The sequence below is a fragment of the Papio anubis genome, chromosome 14 (assembly GCF_008728515.1).
Source record: "Papio anubis isolate 15944 chromosome 14, Panubis1.0, whole genome shotgun sequence".
NCBI classification, from domain to species: Eukaryota; Metazoa; Chordata; class Mammalia; order Primates; family Cercopithecidae; genus Papio; species Papio anubis.
The window spans coordinates 85831671-85848019 of NC_044989.1; the positions used below are offsets into that span (position 1 = coordinate 85831671).

A 16349-nucleotide genomic window follows, 5' to 3' on the forward strand; every position below is an offset into this window, starting at 1 on the left:
ACACCTATAGTCCTGTCTACTCAGGAGGCTGAGGCAGGAGGCTGTCTTGAGCCTGGGAGTTCGAACCTTTAGTGATCCATGATTGTGCCACTGCACTCTAGCCTGGATGACAGAGTGAGACCCTGTCGTGAACAAAAAACAAAACTAACACGTGTACTCTGAGTTTCCCATTTTTCCTTTTGCACAAAGCAATCCTTCTCCGAGAAATGAAAGAAAAACCCTGTGTTCAGCCTTCCTGCCCCTGTGAGCACCATCCTGTTTCTTTTTTAATGTTTACCACTTGACTTCCCTCACCTCTGTCACCTCCTTTATTCTGCCACTCCACTGCAGCCCAGCTCAGCGCTCCAGTCGCCATCTAATAACTAACTCCACTCATTTTCCTGCTTTTTTGCAACACAGCTGACACCCAAGCCCTGACTACTCTCTGCTTCCTGTAAATCTTTTCATTGACTCTGAGATACTGTATTGATACACATAATCAGTTGTTTGTCCTTTCTAAGCTTCCATTTTCTTTCTAGACTTTTATTCAAATAAATCAGGTCTTCATGATCACTTATTACTCTCAATGTTTGTGACAGAAAAATATATAAAATCCCATCAAGAGAGTTGTAGGACTCTCAAGAAAGTTCTTCACCCACAGTTCCAACTACCAAACAAACATCTAACCATTGCAGATGTGTGCTCTGCAAATAATCACCCAGCATTGTGGTGGGGCAGGGGTCCCTTATTTTGTCTAAGGGCAGAGAAGCATGAACCGTTGCCACACATGGCATTATAGATAGCAACATGGATAATTTTCTAGTATATGTTATATTATCATAGTCTGTATTCGAATATAGCAAAGCAGAAACAGGCCTCAAAAACTTAAGGAACATTCATGGGAGAAAATCTTAACATTAACTGGGAATTCAGCAGATGGGGAGAAGACCATCATTCTGAATTTTTGAGGCAGAGCATCTCATTCCAACAAGAGGTGTGGATGTGCAGGAGCAAAACCTGAGCTACCCAGGGAGGAGGGTATATGAGTGGGAGGCTGTATAATACACTTGGTTGAAATCCCAGATCCACCTCTTTCTATTTATGCAGCTCCAAGCAAATTACCTCATCTCTCTTTGCCTTGATTTCCTCATCTATTAAATGGGGATTAGAAGAGGACTGACTTCATAGAGTCGTTGTGCAAAAATGAGCCAGTGTATTGTAATTAGTCTAGAATTGTGCCTCTACTACAAAGTAAGTCCTCAATAACTATTAGCTTACTACTCCCAGCATCACCACCACTACTACCGCTACCTCTACTATTACTAAATGAGAAGGAAAGAACAATGAAAATACTGTTTAATTAGCAAAACTAAGAGGTAATGAGGGCCTGAATTAGGTGCCAGAATAAATGGACAGATTGCAGAGGTAACAGAGATAATGAGCCTATAGAATTTAGCATCTAATCCCCCAAGGATATGATTTAATTGGTCTGGGGTGCGGCTGGTATCTTAGTTTTTAAGCTCCCCAGGAGATTCTAAGGGGCAGCCAGAGTTGAGGATCATTGTTGTAATTGCAAATCACAGACCAGAGGCGGAGTGGAAGGAGGACCTAGAGACATCCCAGTTTACTCGGTGCGGCTCTCCAGGCTAGACGTGTGAACAGGACTTGAAGGTTTTTCGGAGGGAGTCACAGAGGTTTGGACACTGGCTTTTTTGTTAAAATACTTGAGCTTATGAAATGTATTTTAGAGTCAGGAGTAAAATATTTAAGATGAGGTTTGCCCTGGGAGTTGAGCAAGTGAAAGAAACAGCTTGCATACTTGCAGAGATTTAGTGAGTCATGTAGAAGCTGCCTAACGAGGAAGTATGTCTAAGCAAGTCACAACTGGGCCAGGGTGCAGGATGAAGTTAAGTATTAATAATTTGGATTTTACACCTTCAAAACAAGCTCTAAAGACTAACAGTAACATTATATAAGCAACTCTTTGTAAGATCCGATCAGTGTAATCTCATCACTTGCAGATTATTATCCAGACCCCTCACCATGGCCCCACATGCCAGGTGCCTGTCTTCCCTCCACTCTCCCGCAGGAGCACTGTGTCCAGCCACACAAAACACATATGCACATATGTGCCCCTCTAGAATATAAGCAACACAAAGACAGGAATCGCATCTGAGTGCCTGTTGTAATGCTCGGGAACATTTGTTGAATGAATGGAAGAATGAACGGTCTGGTAAAAAGTTAATAACCCTTCTCTACCCACATTTACCCAAGATCCAACCCCTTTTTTCTTTCAGAACTGTTTTTTAATTTTAAAAAATCTTTTTTTGAAACCATAAAAGTCATGCATGTACTATGTAGAACTCTTGTGAAAATGCCAGAAAACACAGAAAAAGATGTGTAATCCCACAACCCACAAACATTTTGTTCAATAGTATTTCAGTCTGGGGGTGGGGGTTGTATGTATGTGTACTTATAACTTGCTTTCTATCTGGTGACCAAAATGCTGCCTGTCCAGGTAGATGCCTAATAAATTCTACTGAGTTACAGGCAAATGGGGCCAGAGGCCAGAAGACAAATAATCTAGGTAATTTGGAAATGGTTGCAGTTCTCCAGAACTTTAGAGTGACTTAATCCAGCTTTTTGGAAAGTGGTCAGATATTCATGGTTTTTTTTAATGCAAATTTTAGCTGTTAGGCTGAGCATCCAGAATCAGAAAAGAGACCTAGGGAGTAAGGAGTCGAGGGATAGAGGAAGGTGTAGAGAAAAATCTACATGAGGTTAGTGCAAAGGCAGAAATATCTACCAACTTTGAAACCTTGCCACCTCTCTCTTCCTGGTTGCCTTTTATTTAAACATTTAAAATATAGATATAGATGGTTTCCAGTTGTTTGTTTGTTTTGAGACAGTCTCACTCTTGCCCAGACTGGAGTACAGTGGTGCAAACTCAGCTTACTGCAAACCTCCGTCTTCTGGGTTCAAGAGATTCTCCTGCCTCAGCCTTTCGAGTAGCTGGGATTAAAGGTGTTCACCGCCATGCGCAGCTAATTTTTTTGTATTTTTACTAGAGACAGGGTTTCACCATGTTGGCCAGGCTGGTCTCGCACTCCTGGCCTCAAGTGATCCGCCCGCCTCAGCCTCCTAAAGTGCTGAGATTACAGGCACAAGCCACCAAGCCTGGCCCAATTTTTTTTTTTTTCCCCCGAGACAGAGTCTCACTGTTTCGCCCAGGCTGGAGTGCAGTGGCACGATTTCAACTCACTGCAACTTTCACTTCCCAGGTTCAAGCAATTCTCCCTGCCTTAGCCTCCCAAGTAGCTGGGATTATAGGCGCCTGCCACCACGCCTGGCTAATTTTTGTATTTTTTAGTAGCGACGGGGTTTCGCGTGTTAACCAGGCTGGTCTTGAACTCCTGACCTCAGGTGATCTGCGCACCTTGGCCTCCCAAAGTGCTAGGATTACAGGCGTGAGCCACCGCGCCTGGCCCCATTTTTTAAGCTAAAGTTAACATCCTGTGCATATATTTGTATACGTGTGCGCTTTTCCCCATTTAAAAAAAATTAGAGATAGGGTTTCATTATGTTGTTCAGCCTGGCATTGTACTTCTGGCCTCAAGTGATCCTCCTACCTCAGTCTCCAAAAGTACCAGGATTACAGGCATGAGCCATCATGCCCAACCTCCCCATTTTTAAGATACAATTTACATATAGTGAAATTCACACAAGTATATAGTTCTGTGAGTTTTGACAAACTCCTACAGTCATACATGAGTTCACCACAATCAAGATATAGAACAGTTCTCCTAGTCAGCTTAGCGTGATATGAAAAGTAAAATTAAAAAAGATATAGAACAGTTCTGTGTTAGGGTTCTCCAGGGAAACAGAACCAAGGTGATATATGTGTATATAGTGAATGAGTGAGTGGGTGAGTGAGAATGTGTAGAGGGAGAAAGATTTAAGAGGGTAGGCTGGAGACTGGCAGGAAAGACTTACTGTCTTAAGTCTAAAGGCAGTCTGCTGGCAGAGTTCCATTCAATTTTAAGGTTCAATAATAATCCTCTTTGGCACCATTCATTCTCTGTCCTTCCAGCCCACCAGGATGGGAGCTGGGAGCTGGGAGCTGTGCCCCTGAGGCCCTGGGCGGCAGCCACACCTTCTGAATCCCCTCTTGGGGTCATTCTTCCCTCTTCTTGAAGGATAACAAATGTTTGCAGCCGCATCACTATAGCCCATTCTATAGCAGTCTGACAACCTTCTTTCCCTTCGTCCTGTCTTTGTCCGCTTTAATCCAAAAGGACAATATTTCTGCTGAGGTGATTGATTGAATCCATGAGTCATAACCCCAGTCTCCTTAGTATCTGATTGTCCAGCCACACCATTGGTGTTCTCTCAGGAACACACCTCATTTTTTTTGCAATGAGGCTAGGCTGAGAATTTTCTAAATTTTCAAGTTCTGGTTCCTTTTTGCTTAACAATAATTTACTTCTCACATTTTACTATGAGCAGTAAGGAGAAACCAAGCCACATCTTCAGCACTTTGCTTAGAAATAACTTGTGCTGGCCGGGCGCGGTGGCTGAAGCCTGTAATCCCAGCACTTTGGGAGGCCGAGACGGGTGGATCACGAGGTCAGGAGATCGAGACCATCCTGGCTAACACGGTGAAACCCCGTCTCTACTAAAAAAATACAAAAAACTAGCCGGGCGAGGTGGCGGGCGCCTGTAGTCCCAGCTACTCAGGAGGCTGAGGCAGGAGAATGGCGTGAACCCGGGAGGCGGAGCTTGCAGTGAGCTGAGATCTGGCCACTGCACTCCAGCCTGGGCGACAGAGCGAGACTCTATCTCAAAAAAAAAAAAAAAAAAAAGAAATAACTTGTGCTGAATATCTAAATTCATCACCCACAAGTTCTACCTTTCACAAAACACTACAACATAACTCAGTCATGTTTCTTCGCACTTTGTAACAAGAATCACCTTTCCACTAGTTCCATTAACATGTTCCCCATTTCCATCTGAAGGCTCACCAGAAGCACCTTTAACATCCATATTTTTGGGGTTTTGTTTTTGTGTGTATGTGTTTGTTTTGGTTTTGGTTTTGTGGTTTCGTTTTTGTTTTTGAGACGGAGTTTCACTCTTGTCACCCAAGCAGGAGTGCAATGGCACATGATCTCAGCTCACTGCAACCTGCACCTTCTAGGTTCAAGCAATTCTCCTGCCTCAGCCTCCCGGATATTGGTTTTTTGTGTTTTGTTGAGACAGGGTCTCACTCTGTCACCCAGGCTGTAGTGCAGTGGCATGATCATAGCTCACTGCAGCCTCAAACTCAAGCATTCCTCCCTACTCAGCCTCCCAAGTAGCTAGGACTATAGGTGTGCACCACCACGTCCAGCTATTTTGACTATTTTTTGTAGAGATGGGGTTCCACTATATGGCCCAAGCTGGTCTTGACCTCCCAGGCTCCAGTGATCCTCCTGTCTCAGCCTCCCAAAGTGCTGGGATTACTGGTCGTATATATTTTTAAGGGAGAATGGGAACATTTAAATGGTAGCTGCCTTTGGGAAGTGGGGAGGAGCATAAGACTGGTGGAGTGTTTAAGAAGATTTAACTTTCTGTGATGTTTTATTTAAGAAAAAAGAACAAAATTTAAAAGCTATAAAAACAATCCCACGTGGCAGGTTTTGGGTGTGGTATCATTCTTTATACTTTTCTGTGTTTCTCAAAAAATATTTTTGTAGACTTTATGTCTTAAGTCAGCTATTTGTCTTTTTTGTCACCCAGGCTGGAGTGCAGTGGCACAATCTCGACTCACTGCAACCTCCACCTCCCGGGCTCAAGTGATCCTCCCACCTCAGCCTCCCAAGTAGCTGGAACCACAGGCGTATACCATCATGCCCAGCTACTTTTTTGTATTTCTCATAGAGATGGGGTTTTGGCATGTTCACCAGGCTGGTCTCAAACTCCTGGGCTCAAGCAATCTGGCCGCCTTAGCCTCCCAAAGTGCTGGGAATACAGGCATGAGCTACCACACCCAGCCCAAGTCAACTATTTCTTTGATAATGCTGTGTAAAAAACAATTCAGTGGCTTACATTAGCTAACATTTCTTTTTCCACTGATAGACCTGTGGGTCACCTGGAGTGACTCTTTTAGCTTGTTAAGGGGGAGGTTCAGGTCTTTTCCACATGGCTCTTATCCCAGGACCAGTGGCTGTCTAGGGCATGTCCTTCTCATGGCATGTGCAGACACAAAAGAAGGGAAGCATATTGAAAGCTTCCTCTCACTTCATTTCATGTCTGCAAATATTTCATTGGTCAGATCAAGTCATAAGGTGATATGGTATGGATCTGTGTCCCCACCCAAGCCTCATGTCTAACTGTAATCCCCAATGTTGGAGGTAGGGCCTGGTGGGAGGTGACTGAATCACGGGAGTGGTCCTTCATGAATGGTTTAGCACCATCTCCTGGTGCCATTCTTGTGATGGCGAGCAAGTTTTTGCAAGATCTGGTCATTTAAAAGTGTGCAGCGGCTGGGCGCGGTGGCTCACGCCTGTAATCCCAGCACTTTGGGAGGCCGAGGCGGGCGGATCACAAGGTCAGGAGATCGAGACCATGGTGAAACCCCATCTCTACTAAAAATACAAAAAATGAGGCGGGCGCGGTGGCGGGCGCCTGTAGTTCCAGCTACTCGGGAGGCTGAGGCAGGAGAATGCCGTGAACCCAGGAGGCGGAGCTTGCAGTGAGCCAGGATCGCGCCACTGCACTCCAGCTTGGGCGACAGAGCAAGACTCCGTCTCAAAAAAAAAAAAAAAAAAAAAGTGTGCAGCACCTCCCCCCACTCTTTCTCTCTTATTCCTCCTCCACCATGTAAGATGCGCCTGCTCCCCTTCACCTTCCTCCATGATTAAAAGTTTCCTGAGGCCTCCCCAGGAGCCGAGCAGGTGCCAGCATCATGCTTTCTGTACAGCCTATGTAACTGTGAGCCAATTAAACCTCTTTTCTTTATAAATTACCCAGTCTCAGGTATTTCTTTATAGCAATGCAAGAACAGACTAATACATAGGGGCAAGTCTAATACTGATGGGGCAAGGGAAGGAAAGAGAATTATAAATAAATAATAAAAGCAAACACGTGGCTACATCCTGACCTGTTGATCTTGTTTAGTATTTGAGATACAAGAATGTAGAACAGGGCGGGGCGCGGTGGCTCACACCTATAATCCCAGCACTTTGGGAGGCTAAGGTGGGCGGATCACAAGATCAGGAGATCAAGACCATCCTGGCTAACACAATGAAACCCCGTCTCTACTTAAAATACAAAAAACTAGCCGGGCGTGGTGGCGGGCACCTGTAGTCCCAGCTACTCGGGAGGCTGAGGCAGGAGAATGGTGTGAACCCGGGAGGCAGAGCTTGCAGTGATCGGAGATGGCGCCACCACACTCCAGCCTGGGCAACACAGCGAGACTCTGACTCAAAAAAAAAAAAAATGTAGAATATACTCCAAACAGAAATGAATTATTATTGCAAGTGTTAGTCTCGTGTCCAGTTACTTTCTGTCAGAGTTTAGCATCTTCAGCAGGATCAAAACTAGAATTTCTCTTGGTTGTCATCTTCTCAGTATTCGAAGGACCCCACCAAGACTGTTTAGACACTGGCAGCATCTTCCTAATCATCTCGTTGGTGGGTGTCTTGGGCAGGCATCGGAGTCATCTGGAGAACTTGTTAAAACAAAGATTGCTGAACCCCACCCCTAGAGTTTCTGACGGAATTTAGATGTGGCTTGAGCAATTTTTTTTTTATTTTTTTGAGACCAAGTCTCACTCTGTCGCCCAGGGTGCACAATCGAGATTGTGCAACCTCCGCCTCCTGGGTTCACGCCATTCTCCTGCCTCAGCCTCCTGAGTAGCGGGGACTACAGGCGCCCACCACCACGCCCGGCTAATGTTTTACGTTTTTTAGTAGAGACGGGGTCTCACCGTGTTAGCCAGGATGGTCTCCTGACCTCATGATCCACCCGCCTCGGCCTCCCAAAGTTCCGGGATTACAGGCATGAGCCACCGCGCCCAGCTGAGCATTGGGAATTTTAAAAGCTCTCTGGATGATTTCAACTTTGCAGCCCTTGTGAGAACCATTTGTAGAACAGTGGTTCTCAAACCTAAGCAGGCACCAGAGTCATCTAGAGGACTTAGTGAAACACAAATCACTGGACTCCACTCCCAGAGTTGGATTCAGTGGTTCGCAGTAGGTCGAGCCTGAGAATTTGCATTCTAACAAGTTTCCAGGTGATGCTTAGGCTGCTGGTCTGGGCTTTGAGAACCACTGAGCTTTGAGAACCACTGGCATAGGGGCATTGTCTGCACTCATAATGGTAAACACTCAGTTTTAGCATTGCAAATTGGGTCACTCTCGGGAGCAAACTGGAGAGTTTCCTGTCGAAGTATTGATTGCTGAGCCAGTGCTGGATGTTCTCTTAAAGAGCATCAATAGCTCTGCCCCAGCTGTGAGCTGAGAAACCTGATGCTGCTTAACATGCCAATTCTCAAAAATATTCGTTGGAATTTCCCTTTTACAACTGTACATATAGCCAGGCTCGGTGACTCACACCTGTAATCCCAGCACTTTGGGAAGCTGAGGTGGGAGGATCACTTGAGCTCAGGAGTTTGAGACCAGCCTGGACAACATAGTGTGACCTTGTGTTTACTAAAAATAAAACAAATTAGCCAGGCGTGGTGGCGCATACCTGCAGTCCCAGCTACTCGGGAGAGTGAGGTAGGAGGATTACTTGAGCCCAGAAAGTTGAGGCTGCAGTGAGCCATGATCAGGTCACTGCACTCCAGCTTGGGTGACCAAGTGAGGCCCTGTCTGAAAAAAAAAAAAATTAATAAAATTGTACATAGCTTCCCCATCTTCTCACCAGTATACCTGTGTAGATGCAGAAATCTCCAAAACCCATAGCATATCCTGTTGGTGCTCTGTACTACCCTCAGTACTGATTGTAATTCTTAGTACACAGTATTAACTTTTGGGTATTATTTAACTCCCAGAAAAGCTTCAAGAATAATACAAGGAACTCCCATATAACCTTTATCCATATTCACACATTTTTCCCCTGGGCTTTATGCTTTTCTGTCTCTCTTTCTCTCTTTTTTTCTTTTCTGAAAAGTTTGAGAGTAACTTGGAAACATTGTGACCCTTTACCCTTAAATGTTTTAGCTATATTACCTAAGAACAAAGGCATTCTCTTAAATAATCACAGTACAGTCCTCAAAATGAAGAAAGTGACATTTACTTTTTTTTTTTTTTTGGAGACAGATTCTCATTCTGTCACCCAGGCTGGAGTACAGTGGCACGATCTCGGCTCACTGCAGCCTCCGCCTCCTGGGTTCAAGTAATTCTCCTACCTCAACCTCCTGAGTAGCTGGGATTACAGGCACCTGCCACCACGCCCAGCTAATTTTTGTATTTTTAGTAGAAATGGGGTTTCACCATGTTGGCCAGGCTGGTCCCAAACCCCTGACCTCAAATGATCCACCTGCCTTGGCCTCCCAAAGTGCTGAGGTTATAGGTTTGAGCCATCACACCCACCCAGTAACATTAACTTTTCATATTATTATCTAACTCACAATATAGATTGAAATTTTGGCCTGTGTCCCAGTAATGTCCATGATAGCCATGTGTTTCTTCAGGTCCCGGGTTCCACCCGGCATCATGGATTACATGTAGCTATCATGTCTCTTTCGTTTCCTTGAATCCAGCAGAGCTCCTTAGCCTTTCTTTGTCTTTCTTGACCTTCACATTTTTTGAGAAGTACAGGCCAGCTGTTTTGTAGAATGTCCCTTAGTTTGGGTTTGTCTGATGTTTCGTCATGGTTAGATTCAGATTGTGCATTTTTGGCCAGAATGTCACTGCACTAAAGTTGCATCCTCGGTACATCATTTCAGGAGGCAGCCCTACAGTCTGCCTTTGTCCCAGTATTAGTGATGTTAGCGTCAACTGTTTGGATTAGGTGGTGTCTGACAAACGTTTCCACTGTAGGGTAACAATTTTTCCCTTTGTAATTAATAAGTGTTTTGTAGGGAGAGGCTCCGAGGCTAAGCCAATGCCCTATTTCTCATCAATTTTTCACCCACTAGTTTTAGCAGGTAGTGATGGTTTTCCACCTGCATCATTCCTTCCATGCATTTCTGCTACTGAGCTTTGGCGTCTTTGAAATTCTTACTCATGTCTCCCAGCTCCTTAATCTTTGTATAGACTGGAGTTGACATTGTGGCAAGTCACATTTGTGCCACTTGTAACAGTGATGAGAAAGTCACTGATAGATACAGAGAAAAAAAATAAAAAAGCCATTCTACAAATAGTGTTTCTAAAGAAGAGACCAAACCAAATGAAAAGAGGCAACTAAGAAAGTTAAAATGGGCCCTAGAAACAAAAACTTGAATTTATGGATCGAAAGAGCTCCTTTGAATTCTATAAAACTCAATGAAAATTGACATTCACCTAGACACATCCTAAAAACAATTCAAATTGCAAGAGTTTATAAATGTTTTCCTTCAAGCATCCATGCAGAAGAGAAGAGAAGGCCAATGCCAAAGGAACAAAAATAAAGGTAACCTTAGGACTGTCTTTTGCCACCCTTAATACCAGCAAACAGTGAGAAGACAAGAGTTTGGGTAAGGAAAGGCTTATTCAAAGAATGACAAATCGTGTCCTACTTGCAAAGACCTCAAAAACATACCATTGCTCAGAAGGACCTGAAAGCACATTCCAGTTCCCTGAGCATTTTCTGTCTCCTGTTGCCCTGCAGAGACTCTTGACTTACCTTCACATTTTTCGTAGCCTGCAGCACGCCGCTTTCAGGAGCTGAGAAAGTATTTGTTGACACATCCATACAGACCCTCGTTCTCTCTGCCGCAGTCCACTGGCCTGCTGTGGGTCCTCACACGTGCTATGGCGGGCATGCTACACTAATGTTTCTTCAGCCAAAGTGTCCTTTCCCACAATCAGCGTGTCCAGCTCCCCACTTCTTTCAGTCATTTTGAAAGTCATGTTCTCAGGCCAGGCGCAGTGCCTCACACCTGTAATCCCAGCATTTGTGGGGCCTACACAGGCAGATTGCTTAGTCCAGGAGTTCAAGACCAGCCTGGGCAACCTGGCAAAACCCCATCTCTACAAAAAATACAAAAATTAACCCAGCATGATGGGAAGATCCCATGAGCCTAGGAGGCAGAAGTTGCAGTGAACCGAGATCACACCACTGCACTCCAGCCTGCGGGGACAGAGTGAGACTCTGTCTCCAAAAAGCAATCATTTTCTCATTGACATCTTCCCTGGTCATCCTGCAAAACATCCTGTTTAACCTACTCACCCCTCTATATTTCTTTTCTGCTTTCTCTTAGTTTTTCTTCTTAGCATTTTAACATTGTATTAAAATATTTTAGTAGACTTACTTATCGATCTAATATTTTTTATTTTATTTTATTTTTGTTTGGGACAGAGTCTCGCTCTGTTGCCCAGGCTGGAGTACAGTGGCACGATCTCGGCTCACTGCAACCTCTGCCTCCCGGGTTCAAGCAGTTCTCCTGCCTCAGTCTCCTGAGTAGCTGGTATTACAGGCGCGTGCCACCACACCCAACTAATTTTTGCATTTTTAGTAGAGATGGAGTTTCACCATGTTGACCAGGCTGGTCTTGAACTCCTGACCTCAAGTGATCCACCTGCCTCAGCCTCCCAAAGTGCTGGGATTACAGGCATGAGCCACTGCACCCGGCCTATTTTATTTTTAATATATGTTTTATTTATTGTCTTCCCAACTAGAATATAAGTAGTGTGTGTGTTTGTTTGCATTGCTGTAAAGAAATACCTGAGGCTTGGTAATTTATAAAGCAAGAGGTTTATTTGGGCTCACGGTTCTGCAGACTGTACAGGAAGTGTGGTGCCAGCATCTGCTTCTGGGGAGGGCCTCAGGAAGCTTCAAGTCATGGCGGAAAGCAAAGGGGGAGTAGGTGCATCTTGCAGCGAGAGAGGGAACAAGGGGCGGGGGGTAGGGGCCACACCCTTAAACAATCAGATCTCACATGAGAGAGTGAGAACTAACTTATTACCATGAGGACGGCACCAAGACATTCAAGAGGGATCCGCCCCCATGACCCAAACACCTCCCACCAGGCCCCACTTCCAACAACGGAGGTCACATTTCAGTATGAGATCTGGAGGGGACAGACATCCAAACCATATCAAGTACCATGAGAATAGGTATTTTTCCCTAAATAGGTAAGATTCTCTATGGCTTCCACAAGACCTAGAACAGAACAGTGCCTGGCACATAGTAGATCCAAAAGTACATGTTCTTTTTTATTGTTATGATCCATATTTTCTGCAGGGCCAGGTAGTTCAGCAACGCAGCGACATCATCAGAGACCCAGGCCCTTTGTGTCTCTGTCAGCCTCCTCCCCTTTGGCTGCCCAACTCGGTGCCTGCCCTACAGATTCCCCACAAACATTTAACCAGTTAACGAAAGGGTGAAGGACCGGGTACAGTGGCTCATGCCTATAATCCCACTACATTGGGAGGCCAAGGTGGGCAGATCACTTGAGGTCAGGAGTTCAAGACCAACCTGGCCAACATGGTGAAACCCCATCTCTACTAAAAATACAAAAATTCGCTGGGCATGGTGGTGCGCGGCTGTCGACCTAGGTACTCGGGAGGCTGAGGCAGGAGAATTGCTTGAACTTGGGAGGCGGAGGTTGCAGTGAGCCAATATCGCACCGCCGCACTCCAGCCTGGCGACAGAGCGAGACTCCATCTCAAAGAGAAAAAAAAAAGTATGTGAGAGAGGGCAGATGGCTTCCTAGGGAGACCAGAGTTTAAAGACATTTGGCTTGTACCAACTCTACAAACAGACTGAAATAGACGGGAAACACCTGAGCTAAAAAGAGCTGGCCCGCAGGGCTTGCCTGAGGATTTAGGTCTGAGGTGGCTCTGAGGGGCTCTTTGGATGCTTCTGGATTCAGCTGCCTGGCCATGCACACCCATGCCCAAGCTTGTGTATTTTGTCCCCGTTGGGGTTATCCACAGCAGAGTGTGGGTTGCATTCCTAGTCCTCGGTTTGGGTTTATGCTGTGAACATCCTGCCCCTGGAGGCAGCTGAGGAGAGAAAGGAACAGGAACTTTTACTGGGACAGAACCCTGCAAGGAGAACCTTCCTTCTGGGAGGCGACATCTACTTCCCGCATTCGCTCCTGGTTCATTTTGTGGACAATGATGCCACCTAGTGGGAAACGGTAAGAACTCACAACATTTCGACAACTTTACATAGATTTTCAAATAAAAATTTCCCTACTTTGTATTAGGTTGGTGCAAAAGTAATTGTGGTTTTGCCATTAAAAGTATGGCCAAAACCACAATTACTTTTGCACCAACCTAATGCTTAATTCTGTTACCCATTGAGTGCTGTTTGCTGGTTTCTCCCCAGGCCAAACTACAGCACATAAGCAATCAGGATTTCCTAATGCTATCACCAGTTTTTAAGATGGCTATAAATGATGTAAATAAACATAAATTTAAAACTGTTGCAGAGTCTGGGCGTGGTGGCTCACACCTGTAATCCCAGCACTTTGGGAGGCCAAGGCGGGGTGGCGGGAGGGGGACATCGCTTGATGTCAAGAGTTCGAAACCAGCCAGGCCAACATGGTGAAACCCCATCTCTACTAAAAATACAAAAAACATTAGCTGGGCATGGTGGTGGGCGCCTGTAATCCCAGCTACTTGGGAGGCTGAGGCAGGAGAATCATTTGAACACAGGAGGCAGAGGTTGCAGTGAACCGAGATCACACCACTTGCATTTCAGCCTGGGTGACAGAGCGAGACTCCATCTCAAAATAAAATTAAATAAAACTAATGCAGAGGCCCGGCACAGTGGCTTACACCTGTAATCCCAGCATTTTAGGAGACCAAGGTGGGTGGATTACTTGAGCCCAGGAGTTCGAGAACAGCCTGGGCAACATGGCAAAATTGCGTCTCAACAAAAAATTAGCAAGGCGTGGCAGTGCACACCTGTAGTCCCTGCTACTTGGGAGGCTGAGGTGGGAGGATTGCTTGAACCTGGGAGACAGAGGCTGCAGTGAACCAAGATTGCACCACTGCACTCCAGCCTGGGCAACAGAGCGAGACCCTGTCTCAAACACACACACACACACACACACACACACACACACACAAACAAAACTGATGCACAGAAAGTCTTAATGAAAGGAGATATGCCAAAATGACCATAGTGACAGGGTTAGGATGGTGTAGTTAGTTGTCTAAATGCTTTGTGATACAATTATGATACAGTTTGTATTTCTTTCTTAGAAAGTTTGTGTTATTCATAGTACATTTTTTTAAGTAGTAGATCATGGTGAAAGTAAAGTTGGAAAATATGGAAGGGACAATAAAAACAAAATTACTCATAGTTTCACCACTCAAACATAACTGTTATTTACATTTTTGGTGTACTTCTATTTAGCCTTTTTTTTTTAATTACAGAGTTTATGTATTTTTTAATTGTGATTATTTATTTTCACTCTGGTAATAATTCTATTTCATTTATAATACTAAAAGTCACGCTTTAGACAAAGCTGTTTCCAGAAACTCTATCATTAAGATGCATTGGCTTCCTGGATATCTGATCTTAAAATAATTTTTAATATTTTTGTGTTATATGTTCATGTATATGGAGATATCTTCAAAAACGAATACTTGGACAGGTGAAAACAGTAAGAAGACGGTAATTTTTAAATACACTGTGCAACATCCGGTGAGCCCACCAGCCGCCAGCAGGGTCCAGCTGTGTGCTGGCACCACCTGGTGGTCATGGTTATGAACGGTTTCATTCTCCGCCTCTCCTCTGCTTGGCACACTGAAAAGGAACAAGGCTGTGGTGAGCTCAAGGATACCCAGGAAATCTATGGATTGGAGTTTGCATTATGAGTACCAAATAGGCACCACATGAAAGTAAAGAAAGGGCTCATGGAATCTATGCAATGAAAAATTCAAACAGGAACATTTGGAGTTGTAGCCCTTGGGTCACCTCCAAATCATCATTTTTACAAATCTCTCTCTTTTTTTTTTTTTTTGAGATGGAGTCTTGCTCTGCCACCCAGGCTGGAGTGCAGTGGCACGATCTCGGCTCACTGCAGCCTCTGCCTCCCGGGTTCCAGTGATTCTCCTGCCTCAGCCTCCGGGGTAGCTGGGACTACAGGCGCACACCACCACGCCCAGCTAATTTTTGTATTTTTAGTAGAGACAGGGTTTCACCATGTTGGCCAGGCTGGTCTCGAACTCCTGACCTCAGGTGTTCCGCCCGCCTTGGCCTCCCAAAATGCTGGGATTACAGGCGTGAGTCATAGCGCCCGGCCACAATTCTCTTTTAAAAAGAAATCTCTTCTCCACTTGTAACTCATTTATCTTATTATCAAAAAGCAATGTCTGTCCTTTCTCTGTGATAGGTAAGTTTTACGTTTTGAGAAGGTTCTGGGAGAGGCAGGTTGTACAAGAGAAAACATTCTTGTTTATTAGAGCCATAAACAGCTGATATGAATCCCAGCTCTGCCACTTACTAACTGTGTCCCAGGCTAAGTCACGTAATCTTTCTGGGTTATTCCCTCTTCTCTGGAATGGGGGTAATCACAACTTCTTTTCTAGGTTATAAGGACTAGACATTATGCCTAGTGCTGTGTTTGTAGTGCAGAGTTCAGTGACGTGTAGATATTTTTAAAATAAAAAGCCTTATGGGTAAGTCAGATTAGGTTGAAACAATTAAAAAGTTAATTCAGTTTACCAATTCTTGGACGCACAAGTTTTTCCCATGTTAACATCTCTAAAGATGTGTCTGTGGTGTGCCAGCGTTTTTCTTTCTCAATCGCTTTATAAAATAATGGTGCTCCTTCCGTTTGCTGGTGTTTTACACAGAATGTGGTAATGAGGTCAGCAGAATAAAGTGCTGCAGAGAGAAGTGTTTCAGTGCTTTGGGGTTGTGTCTGTAAAACCTGAATATGAGACTTGGTGGTATGAGGTCTCATGGGGGCAACTCTCCCCCTGCCCTGTTCGCAGTCCCAGACTTGAACCTAACAGCGACTGTTTCTATGAAGTTTATTTCGAAAATGTGTGTTAAACCTTTTCAGGGCCAGGCGCAGTGATTCACACCTGTAATCCCAGCACTTTGGGAGGCTGAGGCAGGTGGATCACCTGAGATCAGGAGTTCAAGACCAGCCTGGCCCACATGGTGAAACCCCATCTCCACTAAAAATATCAAAAATTAGCCGGGCATGGTGGCAGATGCCTGTAATCCCTGTTTCTCCAGAGGCTGAGACAGGAGAATTGCTTGAACCCGGGAGGTGG

General features: G+C 44.8%; 1 protein-coding gene across 1 annotated transcript in view; it reads left to right on the plus strand.

Moving 5' to 3' along the window:
• The window catches only part of TCF7L1 (transcription factor 7 like 1), a 179022-nt gene that overhangs the window by 154492 nt on the left and 8181 nt on the right, over window positions 1–16349 (plus strand). The window lies entirely within an intron of this gene.